We start from the raw sequence: 19,494 nt of genomic DNA, 5'->3' as shown, positions 1-19,494 counted from the left end.
TCCTTTCATCCCTCTCCTCCAGGCACGCTGCCTTTGTCTCGCAGGAGGATGGGACAACCGGCCTCCCGGCCACGCTACAGCAGTCAAATACCTGGGAACTACCATTGGCCTGGTGGGAAAAACAACAACAACAAGAGGATGAGGAGGAGGAAGGAGAGAGAGAGCGAGAGAGAGGTGCGAGTGTTGATCGGGAGGAGCGACGATTTCTGGCCAGCTGAGGGAGGGGTTTGTCAGATAAGACCCGTTAGTACATCCCAAAAAGCGAGAAAAGGCAACAGGGAGGGGGGGAACCCAAGATAAACAACACAGCCAGTTGTACAAAGACCAGTCTACCTTACGGAAATAACTGTACAAGCACGCAAAACCGGGCGGAGTTACTAGCCATTTCTCAAACATCATCTTAAGTCTTCTAAAACTAAAAAAAAGGGGCAGTTGAGACTGCAATTAAGAACTTTGAGGGTGAAAAAAGGCAGCCCTGACATTTCCCCCCCCCCCTTTTGCGTTTCTGCACTTTCCTGCCAACTCAGCAGAACGAGGGTAGTTCCTGTTACGAGGCGCTCTATAGGGGAGAAGTGAGTTTAAGTCTATCTCGGCCGGGCCGCGGACGGCTGAATGTAAAGCTTTATGTTCCACTCAGCGCCATTCAGCTCCACTCGGCCTGCCCTGGCAACCAGGCCTCACTGTGACACCTCATAAAGTAAAGCTCGGCCAGCAGGCTCAAGCAACGCGAGAGGCAAGGCAAAATAAGGTCAAACGAAGAAGAAAATAAGATCACACCAGCGGGCGAGGCTCCGGGGGGGGGGGGGGGGGAGAGATCTGGAGAGAAAACCACCAAAGCCCCTTCATCTTGAACCCCGCCGGCGAACCTCCCAACGTATGTTTATTTGCGATTCGGCGGCGAGAAAATTGAAATTCAGGGATCAAGATGGCGGCAGGGAACGTAAGAAGGTGAAAATTCCATTAGAGGACTGTTAAGGTCGCAACGCTCGCCCCGTTTCTGGCTTTCCTTGGCTGTCGAGAGGGAAGTGAAGACCCGCAAGTTTATTTTCAAATAGCCCACAAAGAATGCCTGTCATTTCCTGGCATTCCCCCACTTCCATATGAAAGCCCCCTTTCCTTTTGGAACAATGGGAAAGATTCCAAAATTCCCATGGAGAATTTTTTTCGTATAAAGATACAATAGACGGCACGTTGTGACAGAATGGAGACAGCTTTTCAGCTCCAAATAGATCTGGACTCCTGCAACTTTTTTTGTTTGTTTTTTTTTTTTTTTGTCTAATAACCACCGCTCTTCAAAGGATCCCGGCAGCCGTGCCATCTCGTAAACAGACTCGGGATAACGTTTAAAGGCAGGCCCACATCTGTCCTTCCCAGTTAAATGGCAAGTCGGATCTCGGATGCTACAAACACAACGGCGTTGGAACAGCGACGGGGGTTTCACAGCGCTAGGCAGTTCTGACAGATGTCTGACTTTATCAAACTTGCCGCACAGCCCAGGGAAGTGCAGGGTGCGGGGCGGCTAAAGTCGGGAGAATTTCGCGGCGCACATTTTCCCTGCTTAACAGGCTTGTCTTGGCCAGGTGAGAGGTGAGAGGTGAGAGGAACGGGAGGTAAGGGTTCACCGTCTCCTAACCTCTTAATGAGGGTTCACTGAACCATACCTCTGCCCGTGACACATATCACCCAGGGAAACTCTTTTGGAGGCTTGCACACACACACCTAACACACATACACACACACACGCACACGCACACATTCACCCACAACGCGCAACGGTTTGTCAATTTACTGAAAGAGCACGCTTGATTCCTCCAGTGAAAGGAGTTCAAATGTCATGCATTACCGAAAAGGCAAATCAGCACTTAAAAGCCACCTGGCTTGACCCGAGCAGACCTGAGCCCATGGCTAGACACGGGGTCAGAGGTGAGCTACTCATCTCGATAGGCAGTATGCCACATCCCCCAAGGCAGGATGCAGGGGCCTATCATTACCCAACCTCTCAGTTTACCCACTGCCATCACATGCAAGCGAGCTCACACACACATACATGCATATATACACACACACACACACACACACACAATGCCCTCACAAACATGAATGTACACAATGTACATACGTGTATGTGTATGCGCGCACACACCCACTCACACACAATCCTGTTGCAATAGGCTCAGATGGTCTCGTTCAGCCCTCTTACCTTTTATGCACCACCCCAAATCCAAGTATATCTGATAAACGACATTATAATACATCTTGTGTAAGACTGAGCTGGATTGTTCACTGCCAGTTTTCCCCAGCATCTTTAACTTGATATAGCCGGCTGTTTGGTAAAGTCAGAAATTTAAAAAACAAAAACAAAAAAACGCACAACTCATTACCTTTATTCTGGGGCTACAGTGAACTATCCACAAGGGGACTAAGCTTCTTCAGCTTCTTCTTCTTCTTCCTTTTTTTTTTATCTCTTCCAGATGACTTTGAATTTACGCATGAAAAAAAAAGAAAGAAGAAGAAGAAACGTGGCTTTTTTTTCAGCGGCTGTATGGAATAATGGGGAGGGGGCGCGTGCAGCTGTGTCTTCCTTCCTCTTCCTCTGATGGTTCAACGGCTGACTGTTGCAGGAGCTTGTGAGGCGGGCGACTAAACGTCTCAGCAGTCACATGGTGGCAAAAAATAGCGAGCAGTGACTCTCAAATGTGCCGTGACATTTTCACCCCCCCCCCCCAAAAAAACAAACCCTTCTGAACGGGGAAAACTGTTCCATCTTTTTTGCAAACATTTTCTTTCGAGAGCCGAATTGGGATTCTAGAAAGGACACCGCGTCTCGCTGCGAGAGACAATAGTAGTCCACGGTTAAGGCCTCCTCTGCAGCCTCTTGTGTTCGTGATAGCAGGTTGCTCCTCTGCATAATTGCAGGGGTGCAGCCAATAAAACCCATCACATTTGGCAGTGGGCGACACTGGAATGACGATCACGGTTCCAGCGGAAGATAAGACGGGCCAACATCCAACCACCCCTCCGCCCCACATGGCAGGGAGACGGGAGGGTTTATTCTACGCACTCATTCACTTGATGGCCAACCGAGCCCTGTTTCACCTTGGAAATGAAATGAAAGTCCTAACACAGACAAGCACACAGGCACGTTCTGCTATACGTTGATAGCGAGCAGGAGGCTGGTAATTACATACTCTACATGGCGGTCAGAGCTGAAGTCAATTATGTGTAATTTAGGGCTGGGAGAAGCACTGTAGTAGGGCTATCACAGCTGATCATGTCAGCGTCACTAACGCTGCTTCTCACTCTCCTCACAGGCACAAAAAAGAGATAATAATAATAATAATAACGTGGACCAACCCTTGAAAAGAGCCGGTGCCATTGAACCGATAACGCCGACCGCTGAAATTCAACCATTCCTTTAAAGAGAAACTTGAATAATAGGGTGTTTTTAATCAGAATGATAGGATTTTTTTTTTAATAAAGAGGCCCTCTGCATTGTTCATAAAATTTAGGACCCTATCTACAATCCGCACCCATTAAAATGTTGTGCTGCTCTAAGTGTCTAGACCTGCTATATATCCAGATGGCAGAAGAATTTATGGAGACTGGCTCATTAACCTTAAGGCACTTTAGTGCCTGGCACTGCAGACTAAAAGACTAGACATGGCAGTTTCTAAAGGGGCCTAAGTAAAAGATGCATTATTGGATGGCGATGGCCAAAGTGCCGGCAAGGCCAAGACTGGCTGTGGCTAAACGGAGTGGCGTAATCTGAGGCCCCAGACACGCTGGTTTTGGTTTGTCCAGTGAGAATCCTCGAGAGGAGGAGGACGAGGGGGGGGAAGAGAGAGAGAGAGAGAGAGAGAGAGAGAGAGAGAGAGAGAGAGAGAGAGAGAGAGAGAGAGAGAGAGAGAGAGAGAGAGAGAGAGAGAGAGAGAGAGAGAGCGAGAAAAAAAATCACCCACCCTTAAAATGGTAGTCTAGCCGCTGTTCCGCACGCTGGAGGCCCTAAAATCCGCGAGGAAGTCAGACGCACCAAGAGTATTTCCGAGAAATCCGGATGCGCACAAAGCTCGCAGTGCATGCGCTTTGTGCGCATCCCGCGTGCGAAATGCGCAGTTGGTGCGATTAAATCTCATTGTTCTTTTCCAAGAAGCTTGAATACATACCGGGGAGGAGGAGGAGGGGGGGGGAGACCCGGACCCGGACCGTTTTCGTCTTCGCGTACGACCTATTCGCATTTCCCCGTCATTCGCGTTACGCGTCACGCACATGGCGAGGCCGGGATTTGAGGCAGAAGGGTGGAGGCGCGGACGGGACCGCGGTGCGTTTCCCCGGCTCTTCAGGTGTCCGTGGGCCGGGGAGGGGGGCGGCGTTACTGCCGAAGTCATGACAGACGGTCCCCGGACAAAAGCCGCGGCGCGTTCACCAGCTGAGAGCGAACGATGAGATAAACAACGGCGGCGGCGGCGGCGGGGGGGGGCGGCGGGGCGAGGGAGGGGGGCGGCCGGTGTCATGTCATTCATCGGGAGTTCGCCGACTCGCGCACCGCCAAGTACGGGACTCGAGATGAGGCGAAGTTAGCCTACGTGTCTTCACTACGAGGCGGTTTGGCGAGACTCACCATCGCTGGATCAATGTCGACCCCCCCACATCCACATCCACCACCACCACCACCCCACCTCGGAGCGCATGCGGTTAAAACTTTCTGAAGCAACGATATGGATGGAAAGCCCCCCCCCCCGCAGCCTCGCCCCCCCCACCCAGCCTCCAAAAATAAAATAGCGTTAAAGTTGAGCGGCGACCGAACTCACGCGTTTTCCATCCCGTGCACATGAGTGACGGGAGGGACGGCTTTTTCCGAACGGCGCGTGGGGGAACAAATTCACGTGCGCCGACTCGGAGACATGTGCACACGGGGTCTCCGCCGCAGACGCCTGTTACGAGAGCGTCCACACCGGCGGGGCTGCACGGACCCCCATAACAGGGTCAACTCGAGTTTTACATTCATTCATATATTTTTTTCTACCCCCCCCTCCTCCTCCTCCTCCTCCCCTTCTTCTTTCCCGTCAACGCCGAGCAGATGGGCGACTACTGATAACAGAACAATACGTCCCTCGATATGAGCACAACACAGTATATAATCGCAGCAGTCTGCGGGAGAACAACACAACACTGAGCCCCCCCGGCGTGACAGTTAACGACTTGCTGCACTGAAGGGCACATGATCTGAAACCCCACCTCAAAAAAAAACAGGAGAGAGAAAAACGGGCTTTACGCAAAATCAGAAGCGAGCATCTGCAGGGCTGCCTTCTATAAACAGTTGTTGCACAGTGCGGCGTCATACTCACGACAAAAACGCCACATCGCGAGCCCTCGCTCGCGATACGGCGGGGGTAAAAACGACGTCGCCCCCCCCCCTCCTCTCTCTCTCTCTCTCTCTCCACACGCGGCTCGCCGGCGTGTGTGTGTAGGTCGAGGTCTCCCGAGTCTGCCTGCCACTGTGGCGTTTCCACTCCCATCACTCCCATCCACCGTCCACTCCGCTCCGCTCCCCGTCTGAGATTCCCACCGAGCCCACGTCTGTGAGGCGCGAGGAGGGAGGGCGCCCGGTTTACATGGGATCACCGGGAGAGCCGGGATTGGCTCCGGAAAGATAGTTTGATAAAATGTGCCGTTCCCATTGGATGACAAGGGGGCGACGGGGAAGAGGAGGAGGAGGAGGAGGAGGGAGGGGGGGCAGCAGCTCGTGCATTATTCAGGAGAAGTCGGGTGGGGAGTGGAGGAGGAGGAGGAGGAGGAGGATAACCGAGGAGCGAGCGGGCATATGCAGACAATGCCTGTCTCTGAAAAAAATTGCCATTCTCGTTGAATCTCGTGTCAGGAAACAGTTTATGGCTTCATGTTTCGTGCGGTTATTTTGGGCGCTCCTGTCCAGTTGGAGAGGTGAAACTCAGTTCCTCTGTACATTTGATAGAAGTGATTTACTCTGGATTTGTCTATTTTCCATTTTGCAGGGAGTGGGTTTCGCAGAACCTCGAGAAAGTCTGTGAGTGTGTTTCATAGGCACGCACGCACGCGCACGCACACGCACGCACGCACGCACACTGTCTTGTATGTAGGCAAGGAGAAAGCTATAGCTGCAAAATTCTCCACACAGGAACCGGGGGAAATGGTGCATGGATAATTCCCACTTCGGATCCTCTGCTACTTGGAGACTACTCAGCTGAATCAATACTGCTCAGAGCTCTCTCATGTTCCTCTTCTCACATTAGTGCTACTGTGGACAGCCAGTATTAAAAGGAGTACAGGTCACTGTATTTTAGCAGGGGCTTTTTTTTTCTTTCTTCTTCTTCTTAAAGAGGGACTGCTGTGAGTGGAAAAAACTCTAACACTCTCCTGTGGGTGGAATTGCACTATCATGTCACCCCTTGACCCCCTGTTTCCCCGACACACGCATGCACGCATACACACATGCACACGCAAACATGCGTGCGCACACAGGTGAACATGCACACACACACACACACACACACACATAGATACACACACACACACAGATTCACATTCATAATAGAGAATGTGAGGTGTTAACATGCATACTGAGCTAGTGTGTGACTGCGAGACAGAGAAACCCTAGTAACCACAGCGGGGGCTCTGCTCTGACCGGTAGCCATGGTGATTGAACACATTTCTCCACACAGCGGCGAGGCAGTCCGTCTGTACTGCACCACGCAGGGCCTTTTATTAGGGGCCAGGCCTTTTGGACCAGGAAGCTATAGGAAGCACTGTGGTGTCAGCTCGCAAAACACGGATTTGATTGTGACTTTGATTCCGTGACCCCCGGTGAGGTCACTGACCACAAATTAGCTCGAGCTGGATGCCGCGCTCGCCCTCTCCGTTGCGCCGATGGGATGTTGCGCGCTCACCGAGAGAAAAGGGAGACTCAACTCAACAAAGTGGCACGTTGTTCGGCTAGCGGGGTGAACATGTGGTCAGGGTTTCATAACTTGTCGGGGGGTGGGGGTGGGGGGGTGAGCTCAGAAGTAACACCTAGTTTCATACAGTCAAATTTCACACACCCGCCTTGGCTGGATTCCCTCTAAAACTTGTAACTTCTGCATCCATCCACCCATCCATTATCCGAACCGCTTATCCTGCTCTCGGGGTTGCGGGGGATGCTGGGGCCTATCCCAGCAGCCATTGGGCGGCAGGTGGGGGGAGACACTCTGGACAGGCCGCCAGGCCATCACACAGGGCCTCCATCCTCTTGATTTAGCCAAACCCTCAATCACAGGTTCAATATCATAAATCATACACTTTGTGTTTGTGAGTGTGCACGTGCGCGTGCACTGCGCGCGCGCGTTTGTGCGTGTGTGTGTGTGCACGTCCACGTGTGCGCACGTGTGTGTCTGTCTGCACGTGCAATACGGACGGCTGCGTGAGTTGGTCGCGATGTCGGCGTTATGACCACATGCACGTGTATTACGAGCGTATTAGCTGACCCTCCTCTGTCATTGCCGCTCAACGCGAGTGGAAAGTGTGTCGGACGCGCGACAGTAGATTTCCATGGCAACGTATTAAAACCCCCAGCTTAATAAACGGCGGCTGTGCCATACTGTGCCTAGTAAGAATGACATCTCCCACAGCTTCGGTAATTAGTTGTCTAACATTCTGCCACCGTGTACAGATGGAGTAAACAGGCCGCTCGACACTCCCCGGATCTGTCGAGGGAGAAGCCTGATGGAAAAAAAACACACACACACACAACAACAACTCCGGGGTTGTCATTCAGCATCGCACGCCATGCCCGTGGAAACGGTCCCCCCCCCCACACACCCCACCCCAAAAACCCATAGGTGGTACATGGATATGAAACATGTGTTGGGGGGGTTTAGTTAACGACAGCTCACACCCCCTTTCTGAAGCAGGGCGACGGGGTATGTTGAATTTTTTGTTGTTGTGTGTGTTCAGTATCACCCAGCTGACCCAACCCGAGGGGTCCCGATCCAGCGGCTGTAAAACATCATCAGACACCACGCACGATCTTCCCGCAGCCCGCGCCGTATACGCCCGGCCGCTCTCGCGCAGCTGACCGAGGACTCCCGTCTCACGTCCCCGGCGCGGCGGCGCGGCTGGGCGCTGAATCCTGGACCAGCTCGGCCCAGGGCCCAAGAGCAACCCCGTCACCCCACCCCCACCCCCCTCCCGTCGAGAGCGCCACCCTCTCCTGATGTCACGAGCGGGATTCTGTATCGCAATTAATCACTTAGATTTTAATGGGACGCTTCCCTTCGGTACGGGACGCACCGCGGAGGGGTGGGGGTGGGGGGGGGCCGTGGTCGGTGCCGCCGGGTGAAGCGGTGCTGATTGCCTGCACACCCTCTCCGCTCCGGAGTCGCCGCAGATGTCTGCTGATTGTTGTGATTAGGGCGAGCGGAGGGGGGTGGGAATATGTAATGGATTTCCCATTGCTTTTATGCCTGGCATCCTTCGCTCATGCGCATCTGCTGTACGAGCAGAACATCCGCGGGGTCCGGGGGTACACAAAAAAGTGACACGCGTGTTTGCCATTGGGTTTTTTTTTGGACCGGCACCAAGGGTAGCCAAATTGGGTCCACTTAAGGATCCAAAGGCTCTATCCTGGGGGGTGGGGTGGGGTGGGGTGGGGTGGGTGGGGGGTGTTCTTTTCATTTCTAATATAATAAAGCTTTCAATTCCCCCTTCCTCTCCCCTCCGCCCCTCTCCTCTAATATTCACCTCCCTCGATTTCTCCAGCCTCCTCTCGGTCTCCTCGCTGTCTGCTCTCCCTTGTGTTACATCGGTTCTCCCATTCTCCGTTCTCTCTCTCTCTCTCCTCTCTTTCGCTCTCGTTTTCCTCCTCCTCCTCCTCTTCTCCTCCTCCTCCTCCTCTATTTCATGGTTTCTTTTTTATTTGGGGGGGAGTTGATTTCTCCCCAATTGTAGTTGGCCAGTTACCCCACTCTTCCGGGGAGGGCTGCAGACTACCACATGCCTCCTCCCATACATGCGGAGTCGCCAGCCGCTTCTTTTCACCTGACAGTGAGGAGTTTCGCCAGGGCCGACGTAGCGCGTGGGAGGACCACGCTATTCCCCTCAGCCCCCCTCCCTCCCCGAACAGGCGCCCTGACCAACCAGAGGAGGCGCTAGTGCAGCGACCAGGACACACATACCCACATCCGGCTTCCCACCCACAGACACGGCCAATTGTGTCTGTAGAGACGGCCGGCCAAGCCGGAGGTGACATGGGGATTCGAACCGGCGATCCCCGTGTTGGTAGGCAGCGGAATAGACCGCCACGCCCTCGCGGTTTCTTATTGGGTCTGCCACTCTCAGCCATTGATCAGACACAAAACAGCAATTTTTCCAAATGCCCCCAAATCAGATCCAGCTCAAGGTCGTCCACGTTGCTCCTTAAACGCAAAGACGTCTTCAAACTGCAACTGCTGCATGACGTCACGATTCAAATAGGTGAGTCACATCAACGGAGTAAAACGCTGTAAACATTCATCTCTGAAACATACCAACACGGACATATTTCCAATTTGAGGAGGAAGTATGTGGCTATGGGATTCCAGAAGGACTATTTGTTAATGGCTTATGCAGATTCAAAACCTATCAAACTGAGAGGATTATATATATGCAAGCAAAATTTCCTGCGTGTCCTGCCGAAAACGGTTGCCGTGCTATTCTGGACATTGAACCAGAACAAATCACATTCATACATTCAGCATATTAATGAAGCTAAATATCCCACATTCTCTCTCCCCTCTTGCGTAAAGTGTCTGTTGTAAGGGCAAACACGCCTGATTCATTGTGAATGTGCTTTTGCGAGGCCAGAGTTAGCTAATTCCTTAGGGGCAAGTGCCCTTCCTGTCATGCTGATCAAAGAATGCCTCTTGATATGAGCATAAACTGCTTCCTGCCCCATCAGCATCAGAGAGAGGGGGGGGAGGAGTGAGAGAGAGGGAGTGTGTGTGTGTGTGTGTGTGCGTGTGTGTGCATCCATCCCCCCCCCCCATCACCAGAGGCTGTATTATGCATTGTTGTTGGCATGGCCTACATGCCCATCCAAGCATGGTCCAGTGTGGTACAGTACACACGTCTTCCCATCCCCACTCCACTCCCCCGTCATGTCCCCGGGCCTGCTTCATTTAGCTTTGCTCATGAATTAATGCTAGTTAGCTGTCACATTAGCTCAGATCCGTCGGCCCTCTTCTTCGTTGACAACATAAACTAGCCCCGGCGAGCGGCGGCCGGCCGTTATTCTTGCTCCGATAAACAGCGCAGGGCACGAGCTGAACGCGCGCGGGTGACCCCCGCGAAGCGACGATCGCGCGCTGGCTTTACCTTGTCCCGCGTGCTCCAACCCCCCCCCCCCCCGCCCCCAATAACCCGGCATACTGTAGCGCTGCGTTGTAATGCGCGTCTCCCACATACCAGGACTCCCTCCTGTGGGGCCTCCAGCGCCTCCGCCGCCGCCGGGGCCGCCGCGCAGGTGTCGCATTCAGCGGTTCAGCAGAGGCCCATGTGTGGGCACGGACCTGTGATTTAATGATATGCACGTGTGGAGGAGACCTGTGTCCTGCCGGCCAGAAGTGGGCGTGCGAAATTCTCCCAGCGTGTGTGACGAATGGAGCGGCTGGGAAAAGCGCAGGGCGCTCGGTGGCCTCCCGTCTCGCAAGCGGAATTCTAAAGAGGCTGAATATCGATCCGCCGAGGCCCCGGTTCCTTCTTCTTCTTCTTCTCCTTTTTTTCCCCTTCTTTTTTTTTGTGTCATTGCTCTACCCCGTCTTCCTCCCTATCTTATCTATCTGGCTTTGCATCTGCCCCCCCCCTCTCCCTCTCCTCCCTGTCCGTCTTTGTAGCGCCTCCTTTATTTCTCGCCGGTTTTGAATAGGCATGATGCGGAGCGTATGAGAGATGGAGAGAGTTGGGACGGAGACAGATAAAGAACGAGAGCCTCCCCCCACTCGTGCGTCTTTCATCCTAATCCATAGTCCCTGTCCAAGAAAAGGGCCCCCTTTTCACTCGTCTGCCCTAAAGCCTCTTATACGTGACCCCTCTGCGTCTCCCTCAGGGCTCTCTCCCACGCCCAGGAAAACACGCGTGCGCGCCAGCACACATGCGTACGGTCTCCTCCCTGCACGTGCACGCATGCATGTTAGAATGCGTACACACATACTGATGCTCAATAATTTATAACACACAATAAGATGGCGGTCTTGTATAATGCGTGTCTAATGTGTGTGTGTGTGTGTGTGTGTGTGTGTGTGTGTGTGTGTGTGTGTGTGTGTGTGTGTGTGTGTGTGTGTGTGTGTGTGTGTGTGTGTGTGTATAAACAGCGTAATAATTCATCCAAAATGTAAGCAGAGATCCGAGCGGATTTTTCTCCCATACCCCATTCCCACATACGGGTCCTGCGGAGCTGTCAGAGCCTCTTCTGACGATACGCCGGATGTAAACTGGGTTACGCCTGAAGGTGGAGGAGGCAAGTCTACCGCAAGGCCGACGAACACAGCTGCCGGGGGACCATGTGTCTCGTTAAAAGAACTGACCCCAATAAAGATGGACGTTTGGCAGTCCGTTATGTAACTGACTGCGAGGATGATCCCAAGGCTGTGGAGACGTGCATGTGCGTGTGAGTGTGCTGTCATGTTTCAGGCTGGGAAAAAAACGTGGGTTATCTTTTTTTTCTTTTTCTTTTTTTTGCCGTCGTGTTTGTGAGTGGTGTGTGTGTGTGTGTGTGTGTGCGTGTGCTTGTGTGCATGAATGTGTGCGAGCGTGCTTGTGTGTGTGTGTGTTTGTGAGTTGTGTGTGTGTGCTTGTGTGCGTAAGTGTGTGTGTGTGTATATGGCATATGTGGTGTGCAAGTGTACATATTTAAGCGGGGTTTCTTTGTGTTGTGTTTGTGAGTGGTGTGTGTGTGCTTGTATGCATGAGTGTGTGCATGCATGCGCGCGCGCGCGCGCGTGTGTATGGCATATATGGTATACAAGTGTACATAATTAAGTGGGGGGGTTTTGCGTTGTGTTTGTGAGTGGTGTGTGTGTGTGTGTGTGTGTGTGTGTGTGTGCATGTGTGTGTGTGTGTGGCATATATGTGCACAAGTGTACATAATTAAGTGGGGGGTTTTTTGCGTTGTGTTTGTGTGGTGTGTGTGTGCTTGTGTGCATGAGTGTGTGCGTGCATGTGTGTGTGTGTGTGTGTGTGGCATATATGGTGTGCGAGTGTACACAATTAAGTGGGGGGGGTTTTGCATTGTGTTTGTGAGTGGTGTGCGTGTGCTTGTGTGCATGAGTGTGTGCATATGTGTGTGTGTGTATGGCATATATGGCGTGTGCGAGTGTACATAATTGAGTGGGGGGTTTTGTGTTGTGTCGGAGTGGTATGTGTGTGTGTGTGTGTGTGTGTATGGCATATATGGTGTGCGAGTGTACATAATCGCGTGTATGGAAGTGCGTATGTATGGGGTGTTTACATGGTGGGCATGTAACGGGGCACATAGTGGGGATTACGTGCTGCGAGGATGACAGTTGGACAACTGAGCTGTGGTCGGACCAACGTATACTGTCTGATGAAACTCAGTTGTGCGGCGTGTTGCAAAGAGCAGCACATCCCCGGTGCCCATGTCACAACCGCCACATGTGTGACAGGCGGAGAAACCACACTTCCTACAGGCTTGCTGTACTCCCTCAGAAGTGGTCCCGCAGCCAACATATCAAAACCCGGGCAGCGCTGGGAACAGAGAGACACTCTGTCTGCTTTGTGTTGAGGGACTCGAAGCCGGCCTAGACTATGCCTGGCGTGACCCCACCCCTGGTAAATACAGGGTTCGAGATTTCCTCCGCAGTTAAAAATACACTTGCTTCTCGGCAGAGCGGCAAGAAGGGAGAGGGAAAAAAGGAATCGTCTCCCTCTCACGGCTTTTGTGAACGAGGAGATAAAGCGCTTTCTGATAAATAATGTGAGACGTGTGTGAGTTTATCGGGCTGGGGTGGGGTGGGGTGGGGTGGGGGGGGGAGGACCCCTCTCTTGTGCTCTGAGGTTTTTCTGGATCTTTAATATTCCCCAGATATGTGTTAAAGAGCTGAACGGCTACGTGTTTATCAGTGAGTCGGTGTGCGGGTGCTGCACGGCTGAAGACGCTATCTGGCGGGTGGTGTTTTTTGAGACAGGCAGTATAACAGCAGAAAAAGTGGTGTAGTGCCAGAGGACCCAGTCCCTACGTTTCTCCAATGTTAAAGGGGCAGCTCACCCCCACGTTTTTCCTCTTAACCCTAGAGCATCTCCTCCATCCAGGTCACTTCGGTGTGGGTCGCCGAGCTTTGGAGATACGGGCCGTGGAGACGCCGGCCTCCTCTCGAGGACGATGGCGAGGTTTGGAGATACGGGCCGTAGAGAGGCCGGCCTCCTCTCGAGTACGATGGCGAGGTTTGGCGATACGGGCCGTAGAGAGGCCGGCCTCCTCTCGAGTACGATGGCGAGGTTTGGAGATACGGGCCGTAGAGAGGCCGGCCTCCTCTCGAGTACGATGGCGCTGCATGGCACTCGGCCTGTGTTGCTCAAAGTGGCAAAAAAATTTTAAAAATTGAATTTTTCAGCATTCTCGTGAATGTGTGTGTGTGTGATGGCCTGGCGGTCTGTCCAGGGTGTCTCCCCGCCTGCCGCCCGGTGACGGCTGGGATGGACTCCAGCACCCTGAGGGGAGGATAAGCGGTTCGGATAATGGCTGGATGGAGGTAGGAACTGTTTTCTTTGACCAAACTACACCTACACGAAACTGCTCACAGCGAGGTGTGTGGATTATCTCGAGTAACCGGTCTGGATTTTCGGAACAAGACACCGCTGTTGAGATTTTCAAATACTTTTTTTGGGGGGGGGGAGGGGGGGGGTTGCTTTGAGCGACACAAGCCGAGTGCCATACGGCTCCATTGTATTCAAGAGAAGGCAGACATCTCTATGACCGCTATCTCCAAAACTCTGCAACTCAGAAATGATCTACCCCCCCCCCTTTTCTCCCCATTTGCACCCAGCCAACTACCCCACTCTTCCGAGCCGTCCCGGTCGCTGCTCCACCCCTCTCTGCTGATCCGGGGACGGCTGCAGACTACCACATGCCTCCTCCCATACATGTGGAGTCGCCAGCCGCTTCTTTTCACCTGACAGTGAGGGGTTTCGCCAGGGGGACGTAGCGCGTAGGAGGATCACGCTACTCCCCCCCCAGTTCCCCCCCCTGAACAGACGCCCTGACCGACCAGAGGAGGCGCTAGTGCAGCGACCAGGACACACACCCACATACGGCTTCCCACCCGCAGACACGGACAATTGCGTCTGTAGGGACGGCCGACCAAGTAGCACGGGGATTCGAACCACCGATCCCTGTGTTGGCAGGCAACGGAATAGACCGCTACACTACCCGGACGCCCCCCCCCCCCCAAAAATGATCTAGATGGATAAATAGCACTACAGGTAAGAGGAAAAACGATGCGTTTTTGATTTTGGGATAAACTGTCCATTTAAGCCTACGACACACAACATGGGTCAGGTGACGATGTTTTACCATTCGACGTCTATTTATGCCACGTGTAGAGGACTTGACTATACCTCTCACCCGGTTAGTAAACTTGCTGTGGCCCGGACCCGTCCCACACCCGACACTTCATCCAGCCCACATACCACGTGGAACGATGGCACTTGGGCGGTCCGCTCCTGTTTGCCAGATCTGGGCCAGAACCAAGCCATAGCGATGCCGCATGTCCCACATATTTGCCAAAGGTGGCCCATATTTGTTTTGAGATATTTGGGTCATATTCACCATTTACCACACGGGGCCACTTCAGGGTCACATCCAGATCACATGTTGGTGAGAGCGCCAAATCTTTGCCAAAAAAGGGCCCACTTTTGATTTGGCATATTTGGACCACTATATACATGTGGGCCACGTCAGGCCCACATCCATTTCCTCAGGGCCAGAAGAAGGCCATAAGTGTCCCATCATGGCCTGAAGTGGCCCACATCCGGATGCCCCCACAGACATACCCCGATCAGCCAAAACATTAACACCACCTGCCTACTATTGTGTAGGACCCCTTTGCCACCGAAACAGCCCCGACCCATGGAGGCGTGGACTCCGCAAGACCCCTGAAGGTGTCCTCTGGTATCTGGCACCAAGACGTTAGCAGCAGATCCCTCAAGTCCTGTAAGTCGCGAGGTGGGGCCTCCATGGGTCGGACTTCTTTTCCCCAGCACGTCCCACGGATGCTCGATCGGACTGAGATCCGGGGAATTCGGAGGCCGAGGCGGCCCGTTGCGCTCTTCGTCATGTTCCTCAAACCGGTCCTGAGCAGCGTGTGCAGTGTTGCAGGGCGCATTGTCCTGCTGAAAGAGGCCGCTGCCATCCGGGAATACCATCAGATGAAGGGGTGTACTTGGTCTGCAACCATGTTTAGGTAGGTGGCACGTGTCAAAGTAACACCCACATGAACGCCAGGACCCAAGGTTTCCCAGCAGAGCATCGCACTGCCTCCACCGGTGTGCCTTCTTCCCGCGGTGCCATCTCCTCCCCAGCTAAACGACGCACACGCACCCGGCGGCTCACATGGTGTAAAAGAAAACGTAACTCGTCAGACCAGGCCACCTTCTTCCATTGCTCCGTGACCCAGTTCTGATGCTCACGTGCCAATTGTAGGCGCTTTCAGCGGTGGACAGGGGTCGTCGTGGGCGCTCCGACCGGTCCGCGGCTACGCAGCCCCATAGGCAGCAAGCTGTGATGCGCCGTGTGTTCTGACACCTGTCTATCATAGGCAGCATGAACTTTTTCAGCAATTTGAGCTGCAGTAGCTCTTCTGTGGGTTCGGACCACGCGGGCTAGCCTTCGCCCCCAACACACATCACCGAGCCTTGGGCGCCCATGACCCTGTCGCCGGTTCACCGGCTGTCCTTCCTTGGACCACTTGTGGTAGGTACTGTCCACCCCACACCCCACAAGACCTGTCGTTTTGGAGATGCTCTGACCCAGTCATCAAGCCATCACGACTTGTCCTTTGTCAAGGCCGCTCAGATCCTCGCACTTGCCCATTTTTTCCTGCTTCCAACACATCAAGTCCAAGAACTGACTGTTCACTTGCTGCCTAACATATCCCACCCCTTGACAGGTGCCATAGTCATGAGATAATTCAATGTTATTCAAGTCAAATCAAGTAGGTTTCATTTGTACCCAGAGGGGCAACCGTTGTGTAGCAGCGGCAGCATTTAAACACACAAACACTCCACAGAACACATAAGGCAAATAAATACAAATAAATGCAGCGTGTAGTGAGGAGAACAAAGCCAATGAAACGTAATGCAGCAGTAAACAGTGTTAATCAAGGTGGAGCTGGTATTACCGCTCACTGTTGGAGTTTAGCAGTGAAATGGCGGAGGGAATGAAGGAGTGTTTGTATCTATTGGTTTTGACTAATGGGTATTAGAAGTGGGTCTGAAACTCTCGGTGCAGGGGGTGGGAGCTGTCAGACAGGATGGATTTTGCTTTCCTTAACATCAGACAGACTATTCTGTTGGGTACCAGCCCAGATAGCAAAACTGCTGTGGCCCAGACCCGTCCCACACCCGACACTTGCATCCGGCCCACATACCGCGTGGAATGATGGCACTTGGGTGGTCCGCTCCTGTCTGCCAGATTTGGGCCAGAACCAAGCCATAGCAACGCCACATGTGCCACATATTTGCCAAAGGTGGCCCATATTTGTTTTGTGATATTTGGGCCATATTCACCATTTACCACACGGGCCACTTCAGGATCACATCCAGATTACATGTTGCCGAGAGCGCCGCATCTTTGCCAAAAAAGGCCCACATTTGATTTGGCATATTTGGGCCATATTTGCTATTATACATGTGGGCCACTTCAGGCTCACATCCAGGAGAAGGCCATCAGGGCCGCATCATTGCCTGGAGGGGCCCACATCCGGATGCTGTCTGGGTGTGATACTACTGCAGACCTTGATCACCTTTGTTAGTGCAGTTTTCTGTTTAAGACTGAGAGAGGCATACCACCCGATAAAAGAAAAAGTAATAACCGACTCAATAAAAGATCTGTCGAACAAACTCATCGGGGACCTGTCGACACCGAACTTAGCCAGCTTCCTCAGACAAAAAAAGGCGCTGCTGGCTTTTTTTCTTTTTCTTTTTTTTTTTTTTTTTTTTTTTGCATAGCAAATTGGTATTTCAGTCAAAGTTCAGCTTGTTATCAATTAATTAATGCAATTCTACCCTCTTTGGTCTTCCCCTCAAGTGTCTTCATAAACTTCAATTGGTGCAGAATTCAGATGCCCGTATCATTACCAGAACTCCTTCCATCGATCATATCACTCCTGTTCTTCAGCAACTCCATTGGCTCCCTGTTAAATACCGTACTGACTTCAAGATCCCGCTTCTTACCTTTAAGGCCCTTAATAACCTAGTTCCTTCATATTTTTCTGAACTCCTTCATATCCACACGCCCTCCCGCACTCTCAGATCCTCTTCTGCTCTCCAACTGGCCCGCTTGACTACCATGGGGTCGAGAGCCTTCAGTCACTCTGCCCCCCGCCTATGGACCTCTCTCCCACAGGACATTCCCAACACCCACTCTCTTTCAACCTTCAAATCCCATCTCAAAATGCACCTTTTCAAACTGGCATATTCAGTCTGATCCACGCTTCACTGAGTTTGCGCAGATGATGATTTTATGCTTAGCTGTTGCGTTAACTTTTTATTGTCTACCCTGCTTTGTTTTGATTTTTTGCTGTCTGATACAGTGCTGCTTAACTGTGTTCTGTAAGGTGTCCTTGAGTGCTCTGAAAGGCGCCCACAAATAAAATGTATTATTATTATCATTATTATTATTATTATTATTATTATTATCATTATTATTATTATCATTATTATTTTTTTATTTTTTTTCACGTTTCCTGTTTTACATCCTGTAGAGCCGGGTCCAAACTATGGACCTGAGGCACTATAGGGCAGATGTCACTTGATTGACAGTACTCGTCGTAATATGTGGGCTGTTCCGAGTAGGGCGAGCTTCTGGACTGCACAGATGTTGATGTTGCCTGGGATACGGTTGGTGAACTTTTCCATTCCCTTCTTCGTGAGTCCTAGAGCTCCGATGACCACTGGTGTTGTTTCGGTCTTCATTCCCCACATCCTGTTGATTTCAATCTCCAGGTCTTTGTACTTAGCCCGCTTCTCTGTGATTATTATTATTACTATTATTATTAATAATAATTATAGAGCCCAAGTACTTGTATGACTCAAAAATTTCAACCTCATGACCATGAATCTTAGTGTTGACTGGGTTGGAGGGATTATGTCTAAATTCAACACACGTGTCCTTGGTCTTAGTCACATTTAATTTCAAAAAGGCTTCCTGACCCCTTTTGGAGAAATAGTCTATGACAGGACCATGGGACATTCACTTACCTGTTGGTGGTTTTAATGTTTTGGCTGATCGGCGCGCACACAGCTAAGCATATGGTCGTTGACCTATATAGTCCCCGTGCGCGCGTCAAGGCGGACCACGCCCTCTTTTGGCTGCACGTCACACATGTGCGCCAATGGCAGAGAGGGGCTCTGTTATTAAACAAAAGTTCACTATCAAAGAGTAGCACTATTGTGGGGGAAACGTGCTTTTTGGTTTCACTCTTCACTGCAAGAAAGGAAAGTAAGAATAAAAAAATACTCGCAATTTATTTTTGAAGAAATTATGTTCGCGAGCGGGCGCATTCGTCACACACAATAGATCTAACTTCAAACGAAATCAAGCCGCACAATAACGACTAACAGACGGACAAACATAAACAAAAAAAAACGTCGATAAAAACTTGTACGTTTGGTTGTCGAGTTCATAGTTCGTGGTCTGTTTTTGAAGGCACGCTGTCGGTTTGTAACGCGCTTGCCTTTTTTTTTTTTTTTTTTTTTGCGACGGACCGGAAAAGACTCCTCATTGGTTGTGCGGGAGCACGTGCGCCTACGGGAGCGGCGTCCCGGTTGGAGCTGGAAACGCAAGTTGCACTGCCGTGTCTCGTGCGACGGTCTCGGTCCCTCAGGTGAGTTAACGTCGGCCGTCATTTGACTGTTTTAGTGTTATCGACTCGGCCGAAACTACATGTTTCTACATCAGTGTACCAACAGTTCTCGTTTGGTAACTAATGCATTACACGTCTCTCAGTTTCTAATTAGACAGTTTACCCTTAACTTTTTTTTGTTTACTTTACGTGTCGCGCTGGGTTGGGCGTCCACAAGACACAAGGTAACCATGCATGGGCGGGTACGTGTCCGCAGCAGCATTTATGACTCTCTCTCTCTCTCTCTTTTCTTTTTTTTTTTTCAAAATCTTTTTAGTGTGACCGACTTATGAAACGGCAAGAGTGACATAATCAGCGAAATCATGCAGAACAAATCCTCAAATGAAGTGAGGAAAACGGTGGAAAA

The sequence above is a fragment of the Lampris incognitus genome, chromosome 14 (assembly GCF_029633865.1).
Source record: "Lampris incognitus isolate fLamInc1 chromosome 14, fLamInc1.hap2, whole genome shotgun sequence".
Taxonomy (NCBI): Eukaryota; Metazoa; Chordata; class Actinopteri; order Lampriformes; family Lampridae; genus Lampris; species Lampris incognitus.
Note: the sequence above shows the minus strand (reverse complement) of the source record.